The sequence below is a fragment of the Bubalus bubalis genome, chromosome 20, assembly GCF_019923935.1.
Source record: "Bubalus bubalis isolate 160015118507 breed Murrah chromosome 20, NDDB_SH_1, whole genome shotgun sequence".
Lineage (NCBI taxonomy): Eukaryota > Metazoa > Chordata > Mammalia > Artiodactyla > Bovidae > Bubalus > Bubalus bubalis.
The window spans coordinates 53,014,558-53,033,056 of record NC_059176.1 but is presented as its reverse complement, the minus strand read 5'-3'; the positions used below and the strand labels follow the sequence as shown (position 1 = coordinate 53,033,056).

The 18,499-nt window shown below is 42.1% G+C and overlaps 1 protein-coding gene and 1 pseudogene across 2 annotated transcripts in view; both read left to right on the top strand.

Moving 5' to 3' along the window:
- Positions 1 to 18,499, top strand: part of AGBL1 (AGBL carboxypeptidase 1) — a 935,290-nt gene that overhangs the window by 419,357 nt on the left and 497,434 nt on the right. The window lies entirely within an intron of this gene.
- LOC102413875 lies at positions 10,668 to 13,755 on the top strand (annotated as a pseudogene).

The window sequence follows — 18,499 nt, the reverse complement described above, 5'->3', positions numbered from 1 at the left end:
AGAATCCCAGGGACGGGGGAGCCTGGTGGGCTGCCATCTATGGGGTCTCACAGAGTCGGACACGACTGAAGTGACTTAGCAGCAGCAGCAGCAGCAGGGAACTAAGATCCCACATGCCACGGGGTGAAGCCAAAAAAAAGAGAGAGAGAGAACCACCCCACCACCACCTGCTGCCCCACAAAAACAAAAAAAAGAGTTAAATCAACCCAACAAGAAGGCTCAGCAGCCTGGCTGAAACCAGGTCAGGTAAACTAGTACAACTAGATACCAACTTGAAGAAACATGAAGATCAAGTCAGTTTTCTCTAACATTTAAAGGATGGATTTCTTTTTTAAAAGAAAGTAAAACTTCAAGAAGAAGATGACAAAATAAAAATAATTATAATTACCTTTATATATATGTCACTCAGTTGTGTCTGACTCTTTGTGACCCCTTGGAATGTAGCCCACCAGGCTCCTCTGTCTGTGGGAATCTCTAGGCAAGAATACTGGGATGGGTTGCCATTCTCTTCTCTAGGGATATAATATCCCATATTATTCTGTATGGTAATAAGTTGCACTTATTTGCCAGGCGTTGCACTATTCATTTGCATCGGTGTTCTATTTCCCCCAGTAATTTTACATGAGCCACAGTCTCATTGTCTCTTTTAAGAAATGAAAACATTGAAGCAGAAAGAGGTTGAAGAGTACACCTAAGGGCATGCTAGAACTACATTCCTGTTATAGATTGATTATCCTGGGTTGCAGACTGTAGGAGAGTTTTTAGGTTGATAGCAGATATCATATGGAGGGTAGGTATTACAAGGAAAGTGAAGTTGATGAGAAAATAGATGAGAAATTAGACATCTTGGGGTACCATTGAGCACTGTTCAGCCAAAATCTGTATGAATTAATTATATGTTACAGAATTAGTTAACCATGAGCTTATAACTTTTTTCCTCCTTGCCTTAAAAGTTTAATAAAGCCTTCTGAGTCTTATTTGTTTATTTTGGCATGTAGCTTTACCTTCTTACATGCATGTGTGTTCAATCCCTCAGTCGGGTCCGACTCTTTGCTAGCCCACCAGGCTCCATGGGATTATCTAGGCAAGAAAACTGGAGTGAGTTGCCATTTCCTCCTCCAGGGGATCTTCTCCAAGCAGGGATCGAACCTGCATCGGCAATCAAATCCTTTACTACTGAGCCACCTGGAAAGCTCAAGCTTTACCTTCTTAGCCTACCTACATACCTGTTGAGTGAGTATAATAGGACCCTCTGATAGTGCCTGCTTTGGGGAGGTGTTCTGAAGAAGATAAGATCTATTGCTACTCTTTTCCCAGAAGGTTCACATTTTTGGAACTTGCTGCCAGTTCAGCAAGATGACTAGAAATTGCGTTTCTTCTGATTTTCCTCTGGTCTCATTTCATCTTGACTAGGGCGTATGTGCTCAAAAACATGAAGGAAACAGAAGCCATAGTCAGTACCTGTGTTCATTTGACTCTAAGATCTACTCTCTTTGGTGTTAGTTTGCCTGAAAGTAAGTGGCAATGAAATCTTCATTCACTATGTTTATATCAAACCTTGAAGTACATTTCTCAGTTCTCATTCTTATACCTAATTGGGGTGAGAATAAAGATGTGGGGATTTAAAATTGAGATCCTATGAAATTTTGCGCCAGTTTAAGCCTTGATTCTAGTATATAATTTTGTTTGCTTCCTTAGGAAAGCAATCCTTATGTTGGAATCAGCTTACCCAGCTATATTACCTGGTGACTTGCTACATGTTTAAAATCCTAGAGGATTTCAAAATGAGGAAAGAATTTAGAATCAAAGTTTGAACACAGATTGATACTTGCTTCTGAATAAGGTAGAGGAAAGAACTCAGTAGGTGGACTATTTTTTGTGTGTCAGATCAACTCAGAAATCAGGCCAGATCAACTCAGAAATAGAGGATGCTTACTGGGCACTTGGTTCAACTTGGTGTCCTTGTCTTGGGTGTCAGATGCAGCTGCTTAGACAAGTTGACAAGTTGTGCATTAAGAACTATAAATGAGTGCTCATTGAACATAGAGCTTCCCAGCTATCTTCCTTGGAGGCTAGGATCCAGAGAGTCTGAGATGTCATTTTGGAATTACCATGTTTAACAAATATCCTGGGTCTTCCCTGGTGGTCCAGTGATTAAGTCCCCTTGCAATGCAGGGGATACAGGTTTGATCTCTGGTCAGAAAAGTAAGATCCCACATGCTGCTGAGCAACTAAGCCCAACCACCATAACTACTGAGCCCTTGTGCCACAACTAGAGAGCCCATGAGCTGCAATGAAAGATCTTGTAAAGTGCCATGTGCCACAACTACGACCTGATGCAGCCAAATAAATGAAAAAAATTTTTTTAATAAATCCTAGCAGATTCTTGGGAGAAGGCAATGGCACCCCACTCCAGTACTCTTGTCTGGAAAATTCCATGGATGGAGGAGCCTGGTAGGCTGCAGTCCATGGGGTCGCTAAGAGTCAGACACGACTGAGCGACTTCACTTTCACTTTTTCACTTTCATGCATTGGAGAAGGAAATGGCAACCCACTCCAGTGTTCTTGCCTGGAGAATCCCAGGGGCAGGAGAGCCTGGTGGGCTGACGTCTATGGGGTCACACAGAGTAGGACACGACTGAAGTGACTTAGTAGCAGTAGCAGCAGCAGATTCTTACTATTAGAGAAGTTTGAGATATTCTGCGGAGAGAGGGAATTTGTAGGCTGTCAGAATTAATTGGACTACCCTTTAGTTTTTCCTTGCTACTTCCCCCAGATTTCCTGGTTCCTTACTATTAGTTCTGCATCATTGACTCTTTAGCTCAGCTCTGCCTTCACTGGACCCAATATTGTAGGTATTCAACAACAGTGAACAATGACAGAAGCAAGGAAATGCAAAATGGAATGCAGCTTTTCTGGTAGCAGCATTGAAAGCCATTGACCTAAAGGAAGGTTTCCCAGGCGGCTCAGTGGTAAAGAATCTGCCTGCTAATTCAGGAGATGCAGGAGAGACAAGTTCGATCCCTGGGTCAGGAAGATCCCCTGGAAGAGGAAATGGCAATCCACTCCAGCATTCTTGCCTGGAAAATCCCATGGACAGAGGAACCATGGAGAGTGGGCTTATAGTACAATTCAGTTCGGTCGCTCAGTCGTGTCCGACTCTTCATGACCCTATGGACCACAGCATGCCAGGCCTCCCTGTCCATTGCCAACTCCCAGAGTCTACTCAAACTCACCTCCATTGATTCAGTGATGCCATCCAACCATCTCATCATCTGTCATCTCCTTCTCCTTCTGTCTTCAATCTTTCCCAGCATCAGGGTCTTTTCAAATGAGTCAGCTCTTTGCATCAGATGGCCCAAGTATTGGAGTTTCAGCTTCAACATCAGTCCTTCTAATGAACACTCAGGATTGATCTCCTTTAGAATGGACTGGTTGGATCTCCTTGCAGTCCAAGGGACTCTCAAGAGTCTTCAACACCACAGTTCAAAAGCATCCATTCTTTGGTGCTCAGCTTTCTTTATAGTCCAGCTCTCACATCCATCCATGACTACCGGAAAAACCATAGCCTTGACTAGACGGACCTTTGTTGGCAAAGTAATGTCTCTGTTTATAGTCCATGGGGTCACAAACAGTCTGAAATGACTGAGTGACTGAGCACCCCTTCACTGGGCTCCTAGCATCTCCTGGAGCCCACCATCCTGTCTCTTACATCATAGCCCTTTGCTATTTCTCCTACTAACCCTGAGCTTTATCTCTGTCATTATGACCCGTGTCAGAAATTTGGTTGTTTAGTGTCCAAACAAACCATTTTCTGCCTCAAAGGTTAAAGGATGTTATGATCTTATTTTCTCATTTGCTGGTTTTTGGATAATTATTCTAGGTATATGCATTCTAGGCCAGAGGACCTCAATCTTACATGGAGTTCCCTGGAGAATTTTACAGATCACACCCCTCCTCTTTTTAAAGGCTCCGGGAACCTTTAATGTGTCCCGAGTAGAAACCCACTGCCCTAGGAAGACTTGTGACCCCTCCACTGGCCCACAGGGTAGTGGAGCTGGGTTTTTAATGAACTTCACTTTCACGGTAGGAGCTTCTAAAGGAAACAACCACAGTAGCATCTTGCTCAAGCTCTCTTTTATTCTTATTTTTTTAAAAAATTCATTTATTTTAATTGGAGGATAATTACTTTACAATATTGTAGTGGTTATTTGGCTGCAGCAGGAATTAGTTGTGGCATGCAGGATCCTTAGTTGCAGCATGGGGGATCTAGTTCCCTGACCAGGAGTTGAACTGTGGGCACCCTGCATTGAGAATGCAGTCTTGGCCACTGGACCACCAGGTAAACCCCCCAAACTCTCTTTTCTAGAAGAGAGGAATTTGCAAGGAACTCTGTTTGTGCCTAGCCACATTCCTCCCCCAAGCCCCATCTGAGAAGGACTTGTTACAGTATTTGGTGTTTATATAGTACTTGTCTCCCTGGAGCAGACGTACCATGCACATTTGTTTTAAGATCTCATTAATTCTCACAGATTTTTTTATTTAGGATTTCACAGGAGTATCACACCAATATATAAATGTCGAAACATTATTTCAAATATATATGTATGTGCCATATGATTTTTTAACTTAATATTTATATCACATAACCATTCATGCATACATGTTTGTCTCTACGTATATAGAAGCATAAACTATATATGACATATACTAAACACACCCCCCCCCCCACTGCCAGTGTGCTTATATTTATCAACAGTGCTTTTCAAAGCCTTCTTTTAATCTTTAGTGCCCCATTTTTTTCTTTCCCTTTCCCTTTGCAGGAGTTTTCATCTCTCTTTATTACTGAAATTCCCCTGGTGACACTTCTGGGTAGCTCACTCACGGTGATTGCTTATTTCTCATATGGTCCTGGTGGCAAAGTTGTCGCATAGTGATCAAACGATTGCAGCATCCATTGCTTGAAATCTCACATCCAGTCCCTCCCTGCTTTATTCAGTCCATACAAAGTCTTTCCTGTCTGGGATTCCTTGTTTTTTGGGAAAAACTTTTCATTCTATATTAGTATAGCTGATTAACCTTGCTGTGATCATTTCAGGTGCCCAGCAGAGTGACTCCGCCATACACATGCATGTATCCATTCTCCCCCAAACTCCCCTCCCATCCAGGCTTTCACATAACACTGAGCAGAGTTCCCTGTGCAAGACAGTAGGTCCTTGTTGGTTATCCATTTAAAATATATTGATAGCAGTATGTGCATGTCCATGGGCTGCCCAGCTGTCTCAGATGGTAAAGAATTTGCCTGCAGTGCAGGAGATGTAGGTTTGATCCCTGGGTTGGGAAGATCCTTAGAGAAGGGAATGGCTACTCCTCCTCGGTATTCTTGCCTGGAGAATTGCGTGGACGGAGGAGCCTGGAGTCACTACAGTCCATGGAGTCACAAAGAGTCAGACATGACTGAAGCAACTAACACTTTACTTCACACATGTCCATCCTGAACTCCCTAACTATCTCTCCCCCCCATCCTTCCCCTCAGCAACCATAAGTTTGTTCTCTAAGTCTGTGAGTCTATTTCTGTAAATTCATTTGTATCATTTCCTTTTAGATTCTGCTTGTAAGCAATGTCATACAGTATTTCTCTTTCTCTGTGTGACTTACTTCACTCAGTATGAAAATCTTTAGGCCCATCCATGTTGCTGCAAAAGGCATTGCTTCATTTGTTTTCATGAATGAGTGATATTCCACTGTATATATGTACAGCGTGTTCTTTATGCATTTCTCTGTCGGAGGACACTTAGGTTGCTTCCAAGTCTTGGCTATTGTAAACAGGGCTGCAATGAACATTGGGGTGCATGTATCCCTTCAGATAATGTTATGCCCAGGAGTGGGATTCCTTTTCTTTACCCAATTGCCTGCAAAACCTGAGCTGCTCTACTAGTTGAAAAATAGATATGGGTAAACCTCATTGCCAGCTTCTATTTCAAAAGGCAGTGCCACATAAGAGTTGAGAATACAGAATATAACAAGGGGTCAGACGGATGTGGGTTCAACTCCTACCATTTTCTAAGTGTATGGTCATCCTGAGCCCCTTCTGTTGGATAGATATGAGGCTGAGTTCAGATCGTCATGCATTGTGTGGAGTGCAGTGTGCCTGATGCATGATAGGTGATCAATAGATGTTGACATTCTTATTATCATCATTGATTCTGCCAAGGCTTCAAGTTTCAGATCAAATTTTCCCTCTTTTTTAAGATCTTCTTTGACTGCACAGGGAAACTTCTTGACTTGTCTCCTTGTTGTATCATTTTCACTTGTTTATGCCCCCTTTATGAATATTCCTTGTTTTATTTATTTTTTTTTTGCTAGCATTTCTCTTCCCGCCTAGACTGTAAACTTGTGAGGGTAAGGATGTGACTTAAATCATTGTATCTCTACAGCCAGACACACAAGTGTATCATGAGCATATGGGGACAGGCAGGGAAATTGCTACCTACAAATACTTGGATTAAAAACTGCTTGTGAATTTCTTCACTGGCTGTGTGGGAAGAAAGCACTAGACAAGGCATTCAAGGCCTTGGTCACCTTTTTCTAACTAGTCCTCAATTGGACCTTTACATGAACCTTGCTATATCTGGCTTTTTGAATGGAAGTCTAGAAACTCTGTTCATTGCAAAGATTTTGACAAGCTAAAGCTCAAACTGCTGATTTCCTCTAGATGATAAGGAACACACTAAGCAGAGGGTGCAGTTTCTCAAATTCCATTGCTAGAATCTGCACTCCAGTCATGTGGCTTCTCTGCTTCGGTTCAGGTTAATTTCAAGGGCAGGCCACTTGCCCACAGAGGGACTTGAAACCTTGTATGGACATCACTGGAGGTTTGCCTGTTTTGTTTCCTCTGCTAAGGAGACAATCATTTCATGTGCTGGTGAAAAGTTTTAAACCATCTCATTATCAGTCTTTGCAAGCCCTTTAATGGCACAGCTTCCACTGTGATTGGGTCTGAATTGGGCTGAAACTCTCACCAGTAAGACTCCTGTTCTTATTTCTTCTAAATGGCAGGTTCATGTTTATGGCTGTTCCTGTCATCACCAAGGAATCATGAGCAGGGTTTGCAAATTCCTTAGCTAATATTTCAGTGATTAGGGTTATTAAAAGAGTGTTATGTTCAATGGATGTGAGAGGGACATGGCAGAATTAAGAGAGATGAATGATCAATCTTGACACTGAATGGGAACAGAATTTTTTGTTCCCCCTCTGTGAATGTAATTTGCCTAAATGAAGCAGGGAAGGTCAAGTGGATTGTGATTGATATTTTAAAATCCCGTTTCCAAGCTTTGATGAGGTCAGAGGGTTACAGTGAAGTGATGGTGGCTTCTCTGCATAAACTTTGCATCTTCAGGGCATCCAGTTGCTTCTATTTTAATAAGTAGAATATGGAGGGAATTGAGGAGCATTTGAAGAGTAATATAATGTGTTGAGAGCTTCCTAGGTGGTGCTAGTGGTAAAGAAACCACCTGCCAATGCAATAGATGTAAGAGACACAGGTTCAATCCCTGGGTCAGGAAGATCCCCTGAGGGCGTGGTAATCCACTCCAGTGTTCTTGCCTGGAGGATCGTATCATGGACAGAGGAGCCTGGTGGGCTACAGTCCATAGGGTCACAAAGAGTCAGACATGACTGAAGCAACTTAGCCTGCATATATCATGTTGAATGGTGATCACCCCTAAAGAGATGTGTGTATGTCTTAACCTTAAGAACTTGTGAATGTTTAGAAAGGGGTCTTTGTAGATATAAGTAAGAATCTGGAAAAGAGATCATATTGGATTATGATCTCAAGGACAGCCAGGAGGTACCAGAAGCTGGAAGAGGCAAGGAGGACTTTTACCCCAGAATCTCTGGAAGGAACACAGCTCTGCCTACCTCAGTTTTGGCATCATGGCCTCCAGAATGGCAAGAGAATAAACTTCGGTTGTTTTAAGTGACTGAGTTCGTAATTTTTAATGACAGCCCCAGGAGATGAATACAGTTGACTAGGATTTATGTCAGTGTTGTGTTCAGTTGCTCAGTTGTGTCTGACTCTGCAGCCTCATGGACTGTAACCCTCCAGGCTCCTCTGCCCACAGAATTTCCCAGGCAAGAATACTGGAGTGGGTTGCCACTTCTTACTCCAGGGGATTCTTCCCAACCCAGGGATCGAACCTGAATCTCTTAAGTCTTTTGCACTGGTAGGCAGGTTCTTTACTACCAGCTCCCCCTGAGAAGCTTAGGATTTATATCAGAGAGGCAGATTAAAAGACCTAGTCAAGGTGTAAGTTATCTTACTGCTTATTAGGTTGTATGGCACTGGATAAAGATATTCTCCAATATCTGATTGGTTGGTTCATTGATAGATTCATTTATTCATCATCATATACTTAGTAATCTTTTCAGTTAATACATTCTGACTTTCTTTTGTGCTCCAACCACTGTGGTAGACATTTTGATGACTAGATGTATTTCCAAACATTAAAAAAATTGCACTTAATGAAAAGAGACCAGTTATTACAGTATGTGTTTGTTAAATTTTCTTTATCTAATTATAAATATTCTAATGGGAGAAAATGCTAATTGGAGAACATTTAGAAAATATAGATGGGCAAAAATAATAAAAGTAACCCATTATTTCAACGCCAAGCGATTAATCATAGTTAATATTTTAATAGATTTACTTACACCCATTATATGAATGTGTGCATGCTAAGTCACTTCAGTAGTGTCTGACTCTTTGTGACCTTATGGACAGTAGCCCACCAGGCTCCCCTGTCCATGCTATTCTCCAGGAAGAATACTGAAGTGGGTTGCCATGCCCTCCTTCAGGGGATCTTCCTTACCCAGATCGAACCCATCTCTTAAGTCTCCTCCATTGGCAGGTGGGTTCTTTACCACTGGAAACAAATATATATAATATTGAATTTTGTAATACTGTGATGTATATATTTGTTTCCTTGCTTTTTTTTTAAAAAAAATAAAAGAACATGTATATAATTTGTGTTACTGCTTCTTTTCCTCATGCCAAAACTGTTCTTCTGAGACATCGTTTTTAATGACTCCATAGTAAATACTTTGTTATAAAGATGGAAAATAATTTATTTGCTATTGTCGGGATTTCAGTTATTTCCATGAATGCTAATGTTGTCAATCTTTGCTCACATCATTGATTATTACCTAAGGAATAACTCCCATAATGGAGCTGCTAGGTCAAGCCTCTTAACGTTTTTCTCTCTTGTACTAAGTTGCACCAAATTGTGCTTAGAGACACGTCCCAACTTGCACTTTTACATGAAGTTTGTGACGGTGCCCACGTCCTGAGCGTCTGTTTTGAAAATCATAAGGAAGGTTGTGTGTTGCCAACATTCAAAGTTGCTTTCCTCTTTGAGCGTTTATGTCAGACTTCAGGTTGGTGGTCCTCATTATCAGGCTAATGTACATTAAAAAAGAAAACTCTCATTAACAGAACTTGTGGCAGAAACGATTACTTAAATTCTGTTAAACATTCATTAAGCACCTATGATACGCATGAGACTTTTGTTATGTCTGGTACTGTGCAAAGATAAATGAGATGTGATTCATTGAAAGAACACATAGTTTATAGCGGGATAAAACCTGTGCATACCTGTGAAGACATATGTGGCCTATGAATATATGACAAGCAAGAAGGCAGTTCATACACTCATATGGACTCAAGCAAAAGGGGTGATGGAGTCAAATTTTCTTGGAAGATATGACATGGAGATGAGCCACCAAAGCAAGGCAGGATTTTAAAAGATGGAGATTTTAAGGCCATAAGAACAGCATGAACAAAAGTTGTAAAAGGCTAGAGTACTCAAGGCTGTATATTGTCACCCTGCTTATTTAACTTATATGCAAAGTACACCATGAGAAACACTGGGCTGGAAGAAGCACAAGCTGGAATCAAGATTGCCAAGAGAAATATCAATAACCTCAGATATGCAGATGACACCACCCTTATGGCAGAAAGTGAAGAGGAACTCAAAAGCCTCTTGATGAAAGTGAAAGAGGAGAGTGAAAAAGTTGGCTTCAAGCTCAACATTCAGAAAACTAAGATCATGGCATCTGGTCCCATCACTTCATGGCAAATAGATGGGGAAACAGTGGACACAGTGTCAGACTATTTTTTTGGGCTCCAAAATCACTGCAGATGGTGATTGCAGCCATGAAATTAAAAGACGCTTACTCCTTGGAAGAAAAGTTATGACCAACCTAGATAGCATATTCAAAAGCAGAGACATTACTTTGCCAACAAAGGCCCATCTAGTCAAGGCTATGGTTTTTCCAGTGGTCATGTATGGATGTGAGAGTTGGACTGTGAAGAAAGCTGAGTGCCGAAGAATTGATGCTATTGAACTGTTGGAGAAGACTCTTGAGAGTCCCTTGGACTGCAAGGAGATCTAACCAGTCCATTCTGAAGGAGATCAGCCCTGGGATTCCTTTGGAAGGAATGATGCTAAAGCTGAAACTCCAGTACTTTGGCCACCTCATGTGAAGAGTTGACTTATTGGAAAAGGCCCTGATGCTGGGAGGGATTGGGGGCAGGAGGAGAAGGGGACAACAGAGGATGAGATGGCTGGATGGCATCACTGACTCAATGGCCGTGAGTCTGAGTGAACTCTGGGAGTTGGTGATGGACAGGGAGGACTGGCGTGCTGTGATTCATGGGGTCGCAAAGAGTCAGACACGACTGAGTGACTGAACTGAGCTGAACTGAACTGAGGAATATTTAAGGAATGGTAAGTAGTCCAGCCTAGTTGGAGCCTAGAAAGAATGTGAAGGACTTTGACCAACATTGAAACCAATTTTGAAACTTATTCTATTGGCAAAATTACTGTCTGGGTATTCTTGTTTGTTTTTTCCCCTGCCTTTAATAGTCCTGAAGACCGTTTCAGTGGATAGGATTTATCAGTCCGAAGGGAGGGATATTATGGAATACGAAGAGGAAGAAAGATGAGTATGATTTTTTTTTAATTGAAGTGAAACGGACATAACAGCTGAAAGACAAAGGAAGAATGAAAAAGCCATTCTCCTATCTTGGTCCTTTGACACATTTAGAAAACTTTTTGATGGTTTTGTGGCAATAACCATAATCATCATTATCAAGTGCTTACTATGTGGTTGACACATTTTTAGCCATTAACTGAATGTTTATAGCAAGTGAGACAGATATTTTAAACCACATTTATGTGTAAGAAAGCCAAAGTCTTGTAAGGTCATGTGCCTAGTCCAAGATCACACCATCTGTAAATTACAGCACTGGGAATAAAACTTACATCCATCGTTTCCAGATCCTATGGTCTTAGTATTGCCCTACACTGTATGTATAGGCCTCCATGGGCAGGACTTTCTTGGTTCTCCTCTTAACTCATATCTCTGCATCCCAGGGGATGGAGAACTTGGGTTATCATATGCAATGAATGTCCAGTGGATTATCTGTTTTCATATTATTTTCTCTAGATCCTGTCAAACCACATCAAAACTACAGATCTTATGATGGGGTTACATTCTGATAAACCCATCTTAGTTGAAAGTATTGTTTAGTCAAAAATGGACTTGCGGTCCACAGAGGAAAGGCCATCTGCAAGCTGAGGAGAGAGGCTTCAGGAAAAAACAACCCTCCAGAACTCTGACAGTCCAGAGGGTGGGTGCTGGTTCGGTTCAGAAATGTCAGATATCCTCTGGGAGCTGCTCCGAGTTTCTGAGAGAGCTGCCAAAACTGCCTGGGTGTGCAGGCAGCAGGAAGCCCTCTTTCAGCTGCTGATTGAAGAAAAGAAAGAGGCAGAAAAGAACAAGATTTGCACTTGATTTCTAAACCCTGGCTGATGTACTGGTATAGGAAGTTATCAAACAGAATATGGAGAACAAGTTTCCAGGCTTGGGGAAAAATTTTTTTGGAAAAGAATCTGATTAATTTGCTAATGATTTGGGGAAAAAGATTATCAGGAGACTGTGTCCATCAGAGGAAGAACCAGTAGATCTTCTCAGCAAAGTCCTTAATGGTAACAATCTGAGGCCTTAGCCGAGATTGTGTACCAGAGCATTGTCTTTAGTGACCCAGCTTTGGATTCAATAGAGATCAACATTCCTCAAGACATCTTGGGAATCTGAGTGGATCCTATAGATTCAACTTACCAGTATATAAAAGGTTCTGCTGGCATTAAACCCAACCAAGGAATCTTCCCCAGGGACCTCAGTGTGTCTCTATGTTAATTGGTGTCTATGACATACAGACAGGGGTGCCTCTGATGGGAGTCATCAACCAACCTTTTGTATCACAAGACCTAGACACCCTCAGGTGGAAAGGACAGTGTACTGGGGCCTTTCTTACATGGGGACCAACACCCATTCCCTCTGCTTCCCATCTCTACAAGCAGCAGCAGTGAAAGGCAGGGCCAATTGACCCAAAACCCCAGCTCTGAATGCTCCCCCCTGTTCTCAGCTCTCATTTGTACCAGTGAAAAGGAGACCGTCAAGGGTGAGCACTGTCATGTGTGTGTGGAAAGTGCGTCTTCTGGGCAGCTGGGGCTGGTTACAAGAATCTCTGTGTGTTCCTTGGCCTTGCTTCTATTTACATCTTCTCAGAAGATACCATGTCCAGGTGGTACTCTTGTGCTGCCCATGCCATCTTCGGGGCCATGGGTGGGGGGATGGTGGACTTAAAAGAATGCCTGGAAAGGAACACTGACGTGGGGCTTGACTTGCCACAGCTGGTGTATCACGTGGGAGATGAAGACGCTGCTGGAGTGGATCAGTGGGCCAACAAGGGAGGACTCATCACGTACAGATCAAAGCAGCAGCTGGAGACATTCCTGAGCCTCCTCCTCCAACATCTGGCCACTATGGATACACATACATAGATGAGTTCTGTCCTCATGGGCTCCACAACCCAACTGTGAACCTCATTTCCATATCTCTGTCTTTTGAAGACAGCTTTGTCCTATTGACAGTCAACATTCAACCTTCCTCTTTTGGGGAGCATTTTTCCATTATGTGTTCACAATGCTAATGTTAATAAATGAATGATATTCATGCAGCAAAAAAAAAAAAAGGACTTAACACCCCTGAGTTACTGAACATCATAGCTTAGCATAGCCTAACCTCCAAAGTGCTCAGAACACTTATATTAGCATACATTTGGGCAAAATCATTTAACACGAAGACTATTTTACAATAAAGTATTGGCTATCTCATGTAATTAATTGGATACTGTACAACTGTACTGGTTGTATGGGGGCAGCATGCTTGTAAGTGTATCAGCTGTTTACCCTCATGATCACCTGGTTGACTGGGGGCTGTAGTTGACTGACCACTGACCAGCCTCTTGGGAGAGCATCATACGGCAAGAAAAGATCACATTTTGAAATTTGAAATGCCTTTCCTACTGAATGTATATTGCTTTCATACCATCATAAAGTAAAAATATCATAAGCTGAATTATCATTAAATTGGGGACCACTTGTAGATGGAAATTCAGTGGCCATCTGGTTCCATGCCCACTCTACTGAAATTCCCATTATCTCAGATAGGTATTTTCTGCTTCAAAACTTTGCTGCATGACACTGGAATGACATTTAATGTAGTTGAGAAGTGGAATGAAAGATGTAAAGTCACGTTTACTTCTAGAGAGATTAAACATTGAATAGAAAAAGTAATGTTTGGATGTTGTTAGAGATAATGGCACCCCACTCCAGTACTCTTGCCTGGAAAATCCCATGGACAGAGGAGCCTGGTAGGCTGCAGTCCTTGGGGTCGCTAGGAGTCGGATACGACTGAGCGACTTCACTTTCACTTTTCACTTTCATGCATTGGAGAAGGAAATGGCAACCCACTCCAGTGTACTTGCCTGGAGAATCCCAGGGACGGGGGAGCCTGGTGGGCTGCCGTCTATGGGGTCACACAGAGTCGGACACGACTGAGTGACTTAGCAGTAGCAGCAGAGATGTTCTTGCCTGGAGAATCCCAGGGACGGGGGAGCCTGGTGGGCTGCGATCTATGGGGTCGCACAGAGTCGGACATGACTGAAGCGACTTAGCAGCAGCAGCAGCAGCAGCAGAGATACATCCCAGAGTCTTCTCTGTTGACTTCAGTCTTACCTGCCTTTCATAGTACAGAAACTCCCATGCTAACAAGAAAGAAGAGATGTCTTCCTGACCCATAACTGTGATGAGTTAACCTACTTTGGTAATATATTTATAATCTTTTTGAGCTCCTTGGAGGAAAGATGAAATATGAATATAAAATAATAACAGAACTAACCTTCAAGCACTTCCTGAATGCCCAGGTGTGGTTTGAAGCTTAATGAATTTGTGTTAGTAAAATATTCTGAGATCTCAGTTGAGGGGAACTTGAGAACACAAGTGGTTATTAATTATTATTATTATCAACTCCTGCCAGAGTCATGGAGATTGATGATCCCTGCCATGTTTTATCCCCAGGAATATGGTTGCAGGTGTCAGTCCAGGGCACAATAAATGTTTAATCCCTTAGAAGGATTTAAAAAAATATATTATTATCCATAATCTATTCTGAATGAACTACTTCTTCCCCTTGCTATTTCATTGGTAATTCTTGGTATTTATAGTGGAAACAAACTACACTAAAATCCAGGCTGGACCCTTTGTGTTTTGTATCGGGTAGCAGCACAAAGAAACTTCATGGATTTTTATTAGTTCTGTAATATGAGAAGAGTGAAAAGGGCAAAAGAGTTTTATCTAAGGAATATTTTTTGTACCTTGTGTCATATGGACCACCTCTTGCCACCCAGGATATTTGCTCTAGGTCTATTATCCAGTCCACCTTGACCAGATTTTTTTTTTTTTTTTAAATCAGTGATTTGGTCTTGACCACTCCACAAAGCTTCAAAGCAGCCAAGCCAAAATTTGTTTCCTTAGTTTCATGCTTGCCCCAAGGAGGCACAGGGGGAGAAGTTGGAGGCTGACTAATTCTGCCTCAATCACTGTCTATTGTCACTGACCGAGAAGCACAATGGAAAGATTTGGGCAGATGGAATGGTTCCAGTGCATTTCCAAAGTGATTACAGCAAAGTTTCATTGGTTTTCCAGATACAAACATTTAGCTGTTAAAATAAACAAACTTCTGCATCCCTACAATTATCGCTTACCCCTGCAGATGCAGCTTAAATGAATCCCAGCTCATCTCGAATGCTGTGATGATGTCTCCAAATGAAGCTTCTTGCTATTTTAGCCAGGGGAGGAGCAACAGGCATTCAGCTGAACGTTCTTGTGACAACGTCCTCTTTGCTTTCCGGTAGAAGTTTGAAGGACATTTCCAATCAGGTTAACGAGGACCTGCTGATTCAGGGCTGAAATGGGTTTGTTTACATCTTTTTACTTACCAACCCATGGAAAGCCAGTCTCCTTTATCTGCCAGCCAATCACAGCCTGCCACTGTAACATCTGGCTTGAGCAGCTGCCAGGAGAGGAAGCACTCTTTCTGTCCCCTTCAGCAAGTAGCAAGGGTATGTAATTGAGAACCTGTAATTGCAAGACTGCACAGACTTTGGCAGAAATCATGAAGGTGAGAAGAGAGAGGAGATGGAACTGCAGGAGGAGCCTCTGTGTAACTTCCAAGGGAGCCCGAGGTGGAAAGAACCACACAGGGGAGAGTCGTGATTCATTTTAATCTGTGCATCTCTACAAAAGTTATTGTTAATGTGTATCCAACGATGCCTGTGCCATATTCTTTTTTTATATACGCATTTTTAAAATTCATCTTTAATTGGAGGATAATTGTTTTATAATATTATGTTGGTCTCTACCATGTATCACCATGAATCATCCATAGGTATAAGTATGTCCCCTCCCTCTTGAACCTTCCTCCTACCTCATCCCATCCATCTAGGTTGTCACAGAGCACCGGATTTTAGCTCTTTGCATCATAACAGCAAATTCCCACTGGTTATCTATTTTACGTATGGTAATGTATATATTTGCATGCTATTCTCTCAATTGTCCCACTCTCCCCTTCCCTCACTGTGTCCACAAGTCTATTCCCTATGTCTACATCTCCATTGAGATTGTTGTTCAGTCGCCAAATCATGTCCAACTCTTTGCAACCCCATGGACTGCCGCACGCCAAGCTTCCCTGTCCCTCACCATCTCCCAGAGTTTGCCCAAGTTCATGTCCATTGCATCAGTGATGCCATCCAACCATCTCAACCTCTGTCGCCCTCTTCTCCTTTTGCCTTCAGTCTTTCCCAGCATCAGGATCTTTTCCAATGAGTTGACTGTTTGCATCAGGTGGCCAAAGTATTGGAGCTTCAGCATCGGTCCTTCCATTGAGTATTAAGGGTTGATTTCCTTTAAGATTGACTGATATGATCTCCTTGCTGTCCAAAGGACTCTCAGGAGTCTTCTCCAGCACCACAGTTCAAAATTATCAATTCTTCAGTGCTCTTCCTTCTTTATGGTCCAGCTCACAATCATATTTGACTACTGGGAAGGCCATAGTCTTGACTACACAGACCTTTGTCAGCAAAGCGATGACTTTGCTTTTTAACACACTGTCTAAGTTTGTCATAGCTTTCCTGCCAAGAAGCAATTGTCTTCTGATTTCATGGCTGCAGTCACCATCTGCAGTGATTTTAGAGCACAAGAAGAGGAAATCTGTCACTGTTTCCACCTTTCCCCCTTCTATTTGCATGAAATAATGGGGCCGGATGCCATGATCTTAGTTTTTCTTAATATTTAGTTTTAAGCTGGCTTCACTGAGTTATGCAAGCTCCTTTGCCATGACAAGGCAGTGATCCATGAAGGGGGCATCTCCGTTACTGGCCTGCAAGTACATTCAGCAGTACCATCTTTCTAGATTTCACATATATGCATTAATAGAGCCACTTTATGATTAGACAAAAGTTAGGAAATGATATTTTCCCAAATTGAAATTGCAAGGAATCATTCATGGATCTGGGAGGCACTGTTTTGATTCTATGACTAAGTGTCCTCTGAGTCCAGATTTATTCTTAAGGAGGCGTGTGGCAAGTTAGGATGGAAACTGATTTGCTTCTGCATTTCTGGGAAAGCTGCCTCCCCATGGCATACTGATATGCTATTGCCTGAGTGGGAGACACATTGAAAAAGTAGCCTATTATAAATTTATCCTGTATCTTGTCAAGCACTTCCTAAGCTTTTCTCCCTTCTTTTGGGGTCTATTTCCTACAGACTTTAATGACTGTGCTACTCAGTTAAAAGTACACTATAAAATTGCTCCGAGAACATTTTCAAAGCTTCCCATGAGATCAGATAAGAATCACTGGAGGTAATTGAAGAAGTTTGAGAAGTTTCCTAGGTTGTTCTAATCTGCCTTCCCTTCTCTGCACCCCTACACCTCTTTTAGAACCAGTGTGCTTGTGTGTTTCCTCCTGCTTATGGCTTGTAAGCTCTTGGGCAACAAACGTTGAACCTCAGGGATCTCTGAGAGCTCCTGGCAGAGAGCAGAGCGCAGGTGAGGCCATGTGCAGAGTCACAGGCAAAGCGGGCTGTGCCAAGTACAACAGTCAACGTGTCCTGAGCGAGCTGTTGGCTAATCTATTGGTGATCTTGCCAAACTCTTGATTGGCCTGATGAGAGCATGCGCAGGATAAGGACAAGAAAACAATCTTATTCTAGAAAACTGAGATTATAGTTTAGCATTTCATGGTACATTTAAAAAAATATTTATTTATTTGGCTGTGCCAGATGTTAGTTGCAGCACGTGTTATCTTTGATCACTGCAACATGTGGGATCTTTAGTTGCGTCTTGCAACTAAATATATTGAACCAGGGTCCCCTGCATTGGGAGTGCAGTCTTAGCCACTGGACCACTTGGGGAGTCTCACGGTACATTTAAAAAAATTGTTTTTAATTGGAGGATAATTGCTTTACAATGTTGTGTTGGTTACAACAATGTGAATCAGCTATGAGTATCCACATACCCCCTCCCTCCCCTCTATCTCACCCGTATGTCATTCCTGAGCACCAGGCAGGCTCCCCGTGTTATACAGCAACTTCCCACCAGCCATCTGTTTTCTACATGGTAATGTATGTATGTCAGGGCTGCTCTCTCAATCCGTCCCACCTTCTCCTCCCTCTGCTGTGTCCCCAAGTCCATTCTGTATGTCCGTATCTCTATTCCTGCTCTGCAAATAGGTTCATAAATTCTGGTTGTATCACCTCTTAGCTGGGTAACTTTGGGCGTGTTGTTTAAACCATCTGTGCCTCAGTGTTCTTTCTGAGAATTTTTTTTTTTCTGAAAAAAAAAATTAAGTTATTATCTTCAAGCATAGTTGTGAGGATTTAAAGAGGAAAATCCATGGAAATTCTCTGGCAGTCCAGTGGTTAGGACTCTGTGCTTTCTCCATAAAGGTGGCAGGTTTGATCCCTGGTTAGAGACCTAGGATCCCACAAGCCTTGTGATGTGGCAAAACAAAACAAAACAAAAAGTAGCAACA